Source organism: Rhinatrema bivittatum, chromosome 7 (assembly GCF_901001135.1).
Source record: "Rhinatrema bivittatum chromosome 7, aRhiBiv1.1, whole genome shotgun sequence".
In the NCBI taxonomy this organism is placed as follows: domain Eukaryota; kingdom Metazoa; phylum Chordata; class Amphibia; order Gymnophiona; family Rhinatrematidae; genus Rhinatrema; species Rhinatrema bivittatum.
The window spans coordinates 192,301,156-192,314,675 of NC_042621.1; the positions used below are offsets into that span (position 1 = coordinate 192,301,156).

The 13,520-nt window shown below is 39.5% G+C and overlaps 1 protein-coding gene across 2 annotated transcripts in view; it reads left to right on the forward strand.

The window, feature by feature from the left end:
* The window catches only part of CTNNA3 (catenin alpha 3), a 2,257,234-nt gene that overhangs the window by 80,830 nt on the left and 2,162,884 nt on the right, over nucleotides 1-13,520 (forward strand). The window lies entirely within an intron of this gene.

Here is a 13,520-nt window from a genome sequence, read left to right on the forward strand (position 1 = left end):
GCTCCAATCCTTATACTTTCCTCCCCACTCGATTGGTGAGGTTGTTCATGTATAATATGTTATAATTGTTCATGTACAATATGTCATTATGTATTATATGTTAATAGGTTCATTAGTTTCAGAATGTTACTCAAATTCCTTCTAATCTGTAACTATACAGTTATTCTCTGCTTTCCCTTCAGCCTTGCCTTTAACTGTAATATCCACTGCCCCATCCCTGTTCTATGTAATTTCCTCCTTTTTGTTGATGTAAACCGATATGAAGAGTCTACTAACAGAAAAGCCGCTAAATAAATAAATAAATAAATACATATAATGAACTTCTCAGAAAGCCCTACAGATTCCTAGAAGGTAGTCACTTGTATTGTGTTTATGAAGAATCTGCTCACAGCTTCAGTTAAACTTTTCACGACCTCAAATGTTGCTTGCAGATTCTTCAAACCTGGAAGTCTGCCAAATTATCTGCATTACTGAATTTTGATAGAAATTTTTAGGAACTTTTGAAAAATGTGAGTAAGTTCCATCAAATTGTTTTGGGTTTTTTTTTAAAGATTTTTATGTCTCTAGTATGCAATAGATAAGGAAAAGAGGCAGAACAGAAAGGCCTCGGGTCTTTTATGTTCTCTAGAAGTTCTTGGATTAGTCCTAAAGGCCTACATTTTTAGTGGTGCACATAGCTAGAGTTCTGTACAGACTTTAAAGTGTGTATAAAATCCTCTTAATTTTTAAACAAAAGAAACACGCAGAAGTTGACTTTATAAACCGGGTTATTATGCGTGTAAGATAAAACTCATTTTTCTGTGCATGTTATCTGTATTTTTTGAGGCTGCTGAAAATCCACATGAAGTGAATATGGTTGATTTACCAGCTCCTTATTTTAGGTATCAAAATCCTTACTAAGCTTTTGAAAATTTAGCCCAAAATATCTCCTGGACACTTTTGTTAGAGGCATTTTTTCTTCTTATTTCTGTAGTAACAGCCATTATCGTATTACAAAAAATGTATTAATTTCACCAGTTTAACACAACTTAGTACATAATTCTTTTTGACATATGGTACATTATCAGGGAAATATTTGATTATCCATAGATCCTATCTCTATTTCACTATTTATGCATGTAACCCTTTATTCATGGATAGGCTGTATCCTAAAGAGCCATTAAAAATGTGTATCTTGGAGCTATATCCTCAAACTCTTTCACCCTCTTCTTGTCCCAAGGGGTGGGTTCTTTCTATTGGGGGGGGGGGGGGAAGATAACCTTTAAGGCCCAAGGCGGTGTGAATTCCCTCATATGTGTGTTACTATGGCTCTTTGGGATAGGTACAGTGACAAAAAAGGCTTGACTCACTGGATGGGTGTTCAGTATAAATTTTACTGTGATTAATTGGGAAAGAATCAATTGGAGCAAATAATAAAGTGTCCAGTTACATCCAGGTTCTTCAGCTAGATGGGAGTACAGATTTCTAGTGTCTTTACTTCTGTGAATGTGTCCTTCAGTGTAGGGTCTTGAAACTGTCTTATCCTCCATGGGGTGGACTGAACAAGTGTTCCAAAGTGACCAGGGCATCCTAGGTGTGGATGTCCATTTCCCCCATGGTACCTGAGGTCCGTGAGTACTCCCAATATCCAGACTGTCAGTGTCCTGTCTCCCAGTTGTGGAAATTCCTTTGGGGTCTCCAGATGTTCTCCTCCTCTTTTTCCCTTGAAATCCTCTTTGACTGATAACAGATGAAACCTCTCCAGAGATGAGGCTTCAATTGGAAAACAGTTCTTAAAATGTATGCAGTTCTGGGTAAGGAAGGGTGACAGAAAAATACTTCCTTCCTTATACAATAGGAAACACTCAATCTGGGGGGGGGGGGGACGACGACACCCTTCTCTTTTACCCTTACTTGGGCACTGTAACCTTCTCTTGGTCCTGGTGAAAAGGTACTTAGCCCCTCCTCCTGACCACATTGAGCAGGAGATTCAGCCTGCCCAGAATGGTGCAGGTCAAAACTGTAAAAAAATAGAAAACAATAGCAAAAATCCATCTTTCACTCCTTCCTGGCCACTGAAACAGCTCCTTCTCCTTCCAAACCAAACCTACTCTGCCACACACTAACCTAGGCTAGCTCTCCCCCCTCCACTTATGCCTTAAGGGCTATCCATTCCAGCTGTCCTCTGGGGGAAGGTGCTGTATAGAATGGTATGTCCCTTTGCAGCTGTCTTCCCAAGGGCTGGGAATTAGGGCCAACCTCAAACCTCAGGAGGTCTCCAAATGTATAATAAATTATGGATCTACGCATGCTTTCTCAAGGCCCAGTGGATATAAACAGCAGGCAAGAGCAGCAGCCATATGGAGGAATAACCTGATGGTTAGCACAATAGGCTGAAAACTTGCAAAGCCAGTGTCCAAATCCCACTGATGCTCCTTGTGACTTTTGGCAAATCACTTCACCCTCCATTGCCTAGGGAAAATCTTACTGGAAGATGCATCAATCTGCAATAGTGCTCTTATGTGCATTAAACATCGTATATCGCTCGATAGAGCACTATCACGGTGATATCATGGAATTATATGAATTATTATGCATCTCCCCCCACTTCTACCCTCCCCTACTTTAATGGCCTTCTTTGCATGTGATTTGAATACATGAATAATGCAAATATATGAAGAGAATGTCATGCATAGGAAATCCTATGCAAATATTTTATCACGGTCGACTGAGAAGGTGGTCAGCAGAGATAAAATAAGAACACCTTTTTGAAATGCAGAAAATATAAGGTGGGAGGCCCAGGAGCTTAATGCAGGCCTGAGGCTCCCACCTCACATTTAAAGTGCCGGAAAAAATAAAAATTCAAATCTTGCGGCTTGAGAAAAGGTTGAGCTAGGGTCACTGCTGATCCCCGGCTCAACCTGGAGCCACCACTTGAGGTGGCTTCAACTGTCCAGAAATGAAAAATATAGTTGCTCATGTGGTGACACCCCCCCCCCCCATACCTTTTCTCACCCCCAAAGTGCTTAACTAAAATATGTTGTGCTGAGCAGAACCCCGTATCCCCTCCTTCCCCCAAAGTGCAATAATTAATTAGGCCCTCTGGCCTCCCATCACCCCAAATTCCAACATTAAATTGGGTCCCAGGACCCCTAAACTCCCACCCCCAAAAAGTAAAAAAAAAAAAAAAAGAGTCCAGGCTCCCATCCCCAACCCCCCTCCCAAACCTCCTGAACCTTTATAATGTGTAGGGGGTCTTGCATTGGGGCTGGGGCACCCGCTCGCACATGACTCAGTCAGTGCCATTTTCTAAAATGGAGCCAAACTGACCTTGCCCCAACCATGTGACTGGGGCAAGGTCTGGGGATTGGACCCAAGCATCGTGGCCGAGATCTGTTCCCCGGACCCTGCCCCAATCACATGGATGGGGAAAGTCAGATTGGTGCCATTTTGGAAAATGGCGCTGATCGGGCTGGGGCTGGGGGCCTGGACCCTCAAATTTGGTTTGTCAGCTTTGGGAGGTGGGTATGTCAGGGTTCCAGGACTCTATTTAATGTTGGACTTCGGGAAGTAGGGGCTGGGGTGCCTAATTTATTGTTGAACTTTGCGGGGAGCCGCCCGACACAATATATTTTATTTAAGTATTTTATGGGTAGGGGTTATGGGAGCCCATCACTGCATGGACAACTATTTTTTTCATTTTTGGGCAGTTGGGGCTGCCTCGAATAGAAGCCCCAGGTTAAGCTGGCCTTACTCATCTTCCCCATTTTGGTGGCACTATTTTGGGGGGCCAGTGTCCGTTTAAGGCGATGACAGTCCCTTGAGGCTGGGGCTGCCATCGCGGTAAAGGGCTGCTCGGTGTGTTGTTTTGTCCCGCAGTGTTTGGCCGTAAGACAAAACAACGTGGCGATACAGCCTTGATGGTTTTTTTTGGGGGGGGGGGGGGGGCAGGGCCCACTATGGCAGCCACCCCCCCCCATGATAGTGGGACCCCTCCCGTGAAAACATATCGTGGCTTAGTGGCTCCAGGCCTTAGGGCCGTATTTACAAAGCATTTTGCCATAGACACAAAATAGGAGAAAACTATAGTGAGTAACCCTCTTAAATTAGAAGCTCTCTGGGGACAGGAAATAATGTACCTTTATGCAAGTGACCCTGAGCTCCCAATGAGAAGGTGTGATCTAAATATAAAAATAAATATTACTATAAAATCAAGACTAAATTAAACAAAGCTGATAACTTCCTTTCTTTACAGCATCAGGGATGTTTCAGAATTTAATAGGTGCAGATTTTTTTTTTTTTAGAAGGCACCGTGCGAATAATAAAAACTAAATTCTTGTAAACTGTGACTCGGAACATATAAAAGGTGAGAAATAATCAGTCTTTATGTTTTCAAGGCTCTTAAGAAAAAAACCCCTACTGCAGTCTTGTATGTGCAAAGGGCATCTGATGCCCCAGGCTGAGCCTTGACAGAACAAGCAGTACTGCGGTCTCTACTTCTTTTCTTTCCCTTTGGCTCTTCTAAAGAGATCTTTAAGTGAAATTCTGCTGAAAGAATAAAGAAAGCCTGCAAAGTTGACCCGGTTTTCAAAAACATTTAGCATGGGCATGGGATGTGAAAAATGTTTTGAAAAATGAGTGGTCAGATTCAAACACATTCATAATTAATTATCATTTTGAATATCCTGTAAAATCAGTTCAGTCTTCAAGATCCTTTGTAGCCATGCACAAGAGACCTTAGCTGGTTTCACTGAGTGTTCTTCTTTAATTAAGATATTCAAAACTAGGAAATGCAAGCTGATGTGACAAAAATATTAATGAAATTATCTGATGAATGCCTAATTCAACCCAAAATAAGCTAAAACAATACATACATTTATTTTTTCCTAAGTATCCTTTACTATCTGATTGTAATATCCTATATAACACTTTAATAAATAGGATATTTCATCTACAATATTAGTACATTTCTGAAATCAATAAAGTGGCCGAGAAGAGGATTGATAGGGCACAAGTGGTGTCTATAGCCTGTAGAGAAGTTAGTGAAAGCATCTCAGATCAGCTAAATAGATACTTTGTCATGCTTTGTTAAAATAGTGCTGTAGGGAGGCTAGGATGGTGGTTAACCAGCAGTTCACTATCAGAGTTGCAATGCCACAAACTTGCATTTCTTGTTTTGATTTTCAAATAACTTTTTTTCACAATGGTAAAAGGAAAGGAAAAACCCACCCTGCAGTTTTTCTGACTTCAATTCATGGCCCAGTAGATGCTTTCGTGACTTCTTTGGTACAATTGCAATCATCTGGGTCACATGTAGAAGGGCCTTGTGAACTTTATTCTTTAGCACCTTCCCCTCTTTCAGTCTTCTTGACTTCTGGGCATCGAATATCCTCCTTCAGTGCTTGATAAATTAGAATTAGAAGGATCTCCCCTACCTGTTTCAGACCCTCTAGATGGTATTTCTGGTGCTTACAGAGGCAGTCCCAGTTTCTAATTTCCCCTGTAGGATCAGTTATGGTTTCCAGGAATATATCACTTGAAGAAATATGGTAACCTGTCTCCTGTGTGGAAGGTATCCTAACAAGTTATGTTGTGCAATTGCATTTCTGAACTGTCAAAGAAATGCAGTACGGTCCAACATTGCTAAAATCCTACCACACTCCTGGCATTTTGGAAGGTTAGGTGGGTGCCAGGTGGAGCGGGAGGGTTGTGGCTGGGTTTGTTGGGAAGGTGGGCATGAGGAGTGAAATGACATGCCACAGCTTTTTCCCAAGTTTGGAGGGGGGAGAAGGAAATGCTTTTTGGACCAATAGACCCACAGTGATTGAAGGTTTTTGGGGATCTTTGGGTGAATGATGATTTAGGCACTTTGCAAACAGTTTTAGTTTGGTAGGGCGTGGGGGATCAGACTGGGAAGTCTGCATAGCATTTTTTTTAATTTTTGCCACTTAACTGGATATTTTAAAATATATCCTATTAAGGTTAAAGTTGTCCAAGTTCAGGTACCTGGATAATGTTAAACTTAACCAGGTATAATCAAACATAGCAAGTTACATTTTAAAGTTATCTGGGAAACGTTACCCGGATAAATGCAGAGTCTGATTAAGCAACAGTAGAATTCTTTATTAGAAGGGGTTATTGGTCTACTTGAATAGATGGCCCGCAGTTCTCAGTCGATAGTTGCTTGTTAGCTGTATTTAGGTTCCCCCCCCCCCCATTAAATTTCTTTCTTAAAATATCTCCCAGCTCCTGGGTTTTCTAATTTTGGATCCCCAGTTATGATGAGTAGGCTTGAGGGTATATATTTTTTTATTTTATTTATTTATTTAAAATCTTTTATATACCGACATCCGTTTGCACATCGCATCGGTTTACAAATACCTTAATAACTTTAGGCGAAGCCTTTACATTGAACAGTAACTGTGGTATTAAGGAAACAAAAACAACTAAATAATTATGGCTATAAATTACAAGGAGTAGGCAGATGGTTATAATTTACAAGGAGCAAGCACCTCTGGAGGGGGTGCTGCTTAGGTGGATGGGAGGCAAAAGGATATTTACACAAAGTTTAATAAAAGATTGAGAATATATTGTTTTGTTTTCCTACCTAGTTTATGTTAACTGTGTTATTCCATATTTATATTGTACTCTCTGTTTGCTTTTGATCAAGAATGTCTCCGCAATATCTCCTGCCATGGCCAGCCTGAGGAACAGAAGCTCAGCCCAGGAATCAAACCTAGATCTCCCATATGGCAGCATCTAGCATAGCCACTGATTCATTAGATCAGCCCCAAAAATTAAAAATATTTTTTCACAGGGCTTGATTCACCAAAAATGAGAATGTAGAAAGAGTTACAGCAGATATTCATCAGCGTTGGTGAATAACAACAATCAGATTATTTTTCCTGAGTATCATGGAAAATCCAAATAAATCTCCTGTTGCTTCCAATGTATGTTAACCATTTTATTGTATTATAAACACCAAAGGAGATGCAAGAAGAACTGAGAAGGTCCAAACTTAATGCTTGTGTATAGAAAACACATTTTCTTTAATTCAAAGTGGCAACTCCATTGCTCATCTGTCAAACCATAGCAGTTCTCAATAGGGTCCGCCAACACGGACCCTGTGTTTCGCCCGAAGGCTGCATCGAGAGGGACAAATTACATTTTTGAAACTGAAACATAAAAAGTGTAAATATTAATATTAATAGACACAGGGCCAAAAAAGGACGGTACATAGTTTCAAAATTATGTCGATAAAACATACCTTATTTATATGCAGAGTAACATTCAAGTAGTTGACAAGGCAAGGAGAGCAGACGGAAAAGACAGAGCCAAGCATTTAAAGGGAAACAGTTTTGGTGCAAATAATTGGATCAATAGGAGAACAGCAAACCAGAACATGGCGGCCAATCAGAGATCAGTGAGTTAGAAGTAAACACCACAGCTATACATTACCGATTATTAAATAAAATATTTCCACTCAATTTCATTGTTCATTCCCTTTGGGTGGAGACAGTCAAGTTTATAAATCCACTTCTGCTCCCTGTGAATTAATATCTTGGAAAAGTTGCCACCCTGAGTTGGTGGAAGCAACACATCAATGACAAAATACTTAAGGTCACTTTCTAAATGCCCTAAAGTGAGCCAGTGTGAAACTAAGGGGACTGTTTCTCAGCCAGTTCTGATACTTGAACGATGTTCAACAATTCGAGTCTGGACCGGATGGGTGGTTTTCCCAACGTAAAGTTTAGGGCACGGGCAAAAAATCACATAAATCACTCCCTGGGATTGACATGTTGTGGAGAAATTTAATACAATTTTTTGTGTGAAATTGGGTGTTCAGATGTTACCATAGGTGCAACATGAGGACAGACAGAGCAATGTCCACATGGTTGGTGGCCAGAAGGACTTTGTGAACCTGATAACGAAGGGTCTTGGAAATGTGAGTGGACCAAAATATCTCTAACGTTTCTGCCACGGCAGAAAGAAAAACGAAGAGGACAATCAAATACCTTATGTAAGGCTAACATGGACCAATGACATTTTATGATTGAGGTGATATTCCTCACATGAGTCGAAAAAGGTAAAATGCAATTAATACATGTGTCTGATGTTCTAACTTAAGGAATAAAAAGAAGTTCCCAATTCACATAAAGTGCTTGTTTAAATGCTCTACAGAGGACACATTGGGGGGTACCCTCTCTCCCTGAACCTTAGTAACATCTGCTTAGCTTGAAGCACAAAATCTACTCGTGAAGAGCAGAGACACCAAAGTCTAAGTAGTTAACCAGCTGGAATATTCATCCTTAAGGCAGATGGATGATGACTGTCGAAACTTAATAGTGTGTTACGGTCCGTGTGTTTGTGAAAAATAGATGTATAAAAATTCCATCTTCAATGGAAACTTGCACATCCAAAAAAGAAATTTTGGATGAATCAATAGAAAAATTGAACTGTAAGTGCTCACTACAACTATTGAGCCAATCCAGGAATTAAAAAAACAGCCCCCTTAGTTTCACACTGGCTCACTTTAGGGCATTTAGAATGTGACCTTAAGTATTTTGTCATTGACGTGTTGCTTCTACCGAGTAGGGGTGGCAACATTTCAAGATGTTATATTTATTTATTTATTTTAAAAGTTTTTATATACGGCGAAATAGCTAGGATCTGGCCATCTAGGCAGTTTACAGGAAACATACATAATTTAAAATATCTAACAAAATCAAACAAATAATGTTCATTAAAACAAAACACAATCGACACAAAGTTAACATAACATGCGGTATAGTCTAACATTGCAATTCATAATGATATAATGACAAAGCCATTCAAAATGATATCAGTGATAGAACAAAACAATTAAAGTCAGAATTTAAAGATGGGCATTCTATGATATTACCTTAAGCCAGAAACTTAGTGTAAACTAAAACAGTACCAAAATTGTATTAAATTAATGTTCGAGGGAATGTACTGAGGTATTATCTCTTATTGGATTATTTTATAATTGCAAAAAATCAATTTTTCAGATTGTAAGCACATTTATAAAGATAAGTCTTTAACAGTTTAATTCAAAGGGAGCAGAAGTGGATTTATAAACTTGACTGTCTCCACCCAAAGGGAATGAACAATGAAATTGAGTGGAAATATTTTATTTAATAATCGGTAATGTATAGCTGTGGTGTTTACGTCTATCTCACTGATCTCTGATTGGCCACCATGTTCTGGTTTGCTGTTCTCCCATTGGTCCAATTATTCGTGCCAAAACTGTTTCCCTTTAAATGCTTGGCTCTGTCTTTTCCGTCCGCTCTCCTTGCCTTGTCAACTACTTGAATATTACTCCGCATATAAGGTATGTTTTATCGGCATAATTATGAAACTATATACCATCCTTTTTCGGTCCTGTGTCTATTAATATTAAAAGTTACACTTTTAATGTTTCAGTTTCAAAAATGTAATTTGTCCCTCCCGACGCAGCCTTCAGGCGAAACACGGGGTCCATGTCGGGGGACCCTAATGAGAACTGTTATGGTTTGACAGATGAGCAACAGAGTTGCTGCTTTGAATTAAAGAAAATTTGTTTTCTATACACAGGCATTAAGTTTGCACCTTCTCAATTCTTCTTGCATCTCCTTTGATGTTTATAATTTGATATTTGGAGTGCAAATTCTTGGCTCCATTTTTTGTAACCATTTTATGGTAACTACCTTCTGGCATATAGCAAGATGAAAGAATATCAAATTGAAGGAAATAATAAAAAATTCATTCAGCTTCATAACAGGCATATATATATGAAATTGGGTGGAAGGCACACTACCGAGAAAATAATTGGATGCAAGCGGGCAACCAATATTTGTAAATAAATAAATAAATAAATATTGTCAGCTTAAACTATAGGCAAGAAGTCAAACACATGCCCATACTTCAGTCACCACACTGACTCATTTGAGTAGCCTCAGAATGTCATCCTACTCTATAGGAATTAATAGGGAAAAAGGAAAAACTGAAATCTGTAATTTCTGGTGCAAAAAAAGCACTGTTATAAATAGAAGGAAGTAATCCAAAACAATATATGGGAGCTAGGGAATGTTGGCAGGCCATATAAACCCCCAAAATATACAGTATATGAAATTGTCTTGCCTTTTCTTTGATTGTTTGGCAAATACAACGTCTATGAAGGAGGACCATTTCTTTCACAATACCACCTCTGTGTAATCCACAAATCTATGTCTTCAGTCTCTCCTGGCATAGCATGCACTTAAATCTATTTGTTGCACAATACTGAGCTATTCATTGAGAAGAGGGAGGAATATGATTAAGGGAATTGGATAAAAGAAAGCCATTTAGAAAGGATACCAGGTTCAATCTTGGGCTATATTTCAATGTGGATGTCACATATCTCATAGAGACTTAGTTGCAACTTTTTTTCTGTTATAGAGGGTTGTTTTTGTTTTTTTTAAACCTTTTACATTGGTGAATAGGTGTTTACCTGTGTGAAAACTATGTTTGAAAATTGCTCCCACCTCAGTGTGGGTAAAAGGAGCCAGGTTAGGTTGGAGGAGGGAAAGTAGTTATGGCGATTTAATTTTAAAGCAGGTAGAAAGTACCTGCATTCCCCTGCGGGCCTGGATTTTCAATGGAAAACTCCACAGGGAATTTCTGTTTCAAAATCAGCTTGCATATCCAAAGGTGCAACAGATACATTGAATTGATAAATGGCTCAAAATATAATACTTTTAATGGGTAATTTTGAAAGTGGCCAGGAAGGTTGCAGGTCTGTGTGTACTATGTAGCTAAGGACCTGAAAACTCATTTTTAAAGGGGAACTTCCTGTGGTATTTCCTTTGAAAATGCTGGCTGGCGGAGACTGTCAGTATAAAAATATATGTGGGCTTTGCACCATGTCCCCTACCCCACCTATTTCTGGTGCAGCTAAAGGTACATGCATTTTGAGGAATCACACTTTTAGGGAGAGTTACTGAGTTGCAATTTACCATTAACACATGAAAATAGAGTTTGTCGCATGATATCGGCATATTGTGGCAATATCACGTCATATTCACGATATCACATGTTATTTTGTCCCCAAACATGCCCCTATTGTGAAGAGCTGCTTTGCATGCTATTTGCATGCATACATTTTGCAAATGCATGCAAAGAAGCTAATGCATAGGTAATCATATGCTAATAAAATAACACGTCTTGCCAAAAATCTGGCAAGCTGCATTATTTTATCTACAATTTACGAGTTGTAGATATCTTCTTGTGGGAGCATTGTGATGATAACTCATGTCTCAATGCTCCTGCACTGATATTTAAAGGGCCATGCAGCTCATAAAAGCACCCCCACAGTCCCTCTGTCGGTCTTTGTAGACCCCTACCCACCCCCAGCTGCCTGTTGAGGGAATCCTGCCAGGCCCAAAGTTGAAAAATAATGAAAAAATAATCATGTGGCAGAGTTACACTGAGCTACCCTGGTATTGACCAGAAGAATAAGGAAAGGAGAGGTATGATATTTGGAACTTTTTCATTCTGGTAAATAGTAGAGATTAAATTATACCCATTTTGCAATGGGAGGAGATGAACTTTAAGGACTTGAAAGGAGATGGAGTAAATTCTCACAGAAATTGGCTTTATTCAAATTGAAGATATTTTCTGTAAGTAGAAGGTCACAAATTTGTTTGAAATTCTGATTGTACATCAATTGGACTTTAACATCAATGATCTGTAAAGAAATGTTCATTCCATTTTATTAGCTATCAGTAAAATTGAATTGGAAACCATCCAGTTTCCAGCATAATTATTGTTACTAGCTACCTCTATGAGATTATCTAGGTTTTTACACTGGACTAATGGGGCAGTTTTAAGAGCTAAACAGCACAAAGGGCCTAGAAGTTAATCTCCCCCTGCAGGGAATCCTGGACTATCAGATTATTTGGCCCAACTTTAAAGAACTGAACACTTACGGTTGGATTTAAAAACTTACACACGTAAAACCCAGGGTTTAGCCAAAGAGGTGGTCCAGGGGGCAGGGCGAGGCTAGAGGCGCCTAGCACAGCGGCCATTTGCCAGGGTGCCGGCATGCGCAACTTGCTCCTGCTCGGAAGCAGGAGCAAAAGGTACGATAAGGGCAGGATAGGGGAAGGGGAAGGGAAATTAGGCTAGGGGGTTGGGAAGTTCCCTCCCAGTCTGCTCCTTAATTGGAGGGTACTGGGAGGGATCTGGGGAAGGCCCCGATGTGTTGCTGCACGTATTTGCGAAAGTTGTCATCCCCCCCTTGAGCGCCCTGATCTGGCATTTCATAATGTGTGCATGCATGTTATTAAATCACGCATCCATGTGTGCACGCCGGGTAGTGTGCGCACATGGAAGCGCACGCAGAATGTTTTAAAATCTACCCCTTAATATATGAATTGAGGTGTGTGCCCCTAATCCCCTATCCGGGACTATCTGCTCGGGGGTTAAGAACATAAGAAAATGCTATGCTGGGTCAGACCAAGGGTCCATCAAGCCCAGCATCCTGTTTCCAACAGTGGCCAATCCAGGCCATAAGAACCTGCAAGTACCCAAAAGCTAAGTCTATTCCATGTTACTGTTGCTAGTAATAGCAGTGGCTATTTTCTAAGTCAACTTAATTAATAGCAGGTAATGGACTTCTCCTCCAAGAACTTATCCAATCCTTTTTTAAACACAGCTACACTAACTGCACTAACCACATCCTCTGGCAACAAATTCCAGAGTTTAATTCTGTGTTGAGTGAAAAAGAACTTTCTCCGATTAGTTTTAAATGTGCCACATGCTAACTTCATGGAGTGCCCCCTAGTCTTTCTATTATCTGAAAGAGTAAATAAATGCCTGACTATCTTCATTGTCAATAGTGTGAATAACCATTGATATTATATATACTACACTTTGACTTATAAATATATGTTAAAAGGGTTTACCATAGATTTGTTTTTCAACACCGGGAAGCACCCATTATTTGTTAATGTATGGCAATAGTCTCTGTGACTTGTGATTTCCCTACAGTTCTCTGCATACATAGTGCTGTGGATGTGTGCTATATGTTTGAATATATGGGAACTGCACATGTGAGAAAGTGTTTGTATACATGTAGGAAGTGTGTATGTGAGATAGAATTAGTGAGAGAGAAGTTGTAAAATTGTAAATGAAAGGAATTGGCTGATCAAAATGGCATAAGGGTAGTATGATTATTTTATAGGCTAATGCAGGGCATCCAGTAGGCAAACCTTTTTTTTTTTTTTTTTTTTTTTTTTTAAAGGTGAGCTTTTGTAATCCCAGATGAAGAAAGTGGTAATGACCTAGCAAAATCTGCTTTTTATATGGGAAACTTTAGACTGTATTTAAAATAGGTGAAGACTACTAACTTCTAGGCGGTTGATGTTTAATTGCTTTACCCAGATATTTCCTCAGACAAATCCCAAAACTTGAATATTTCACTCATTGTCTGTCAATGGTTTGTCTAGCTAATTCATTACCTGCACTAAATTTAGTCGGATAAAATGAGACCATGATGGAAG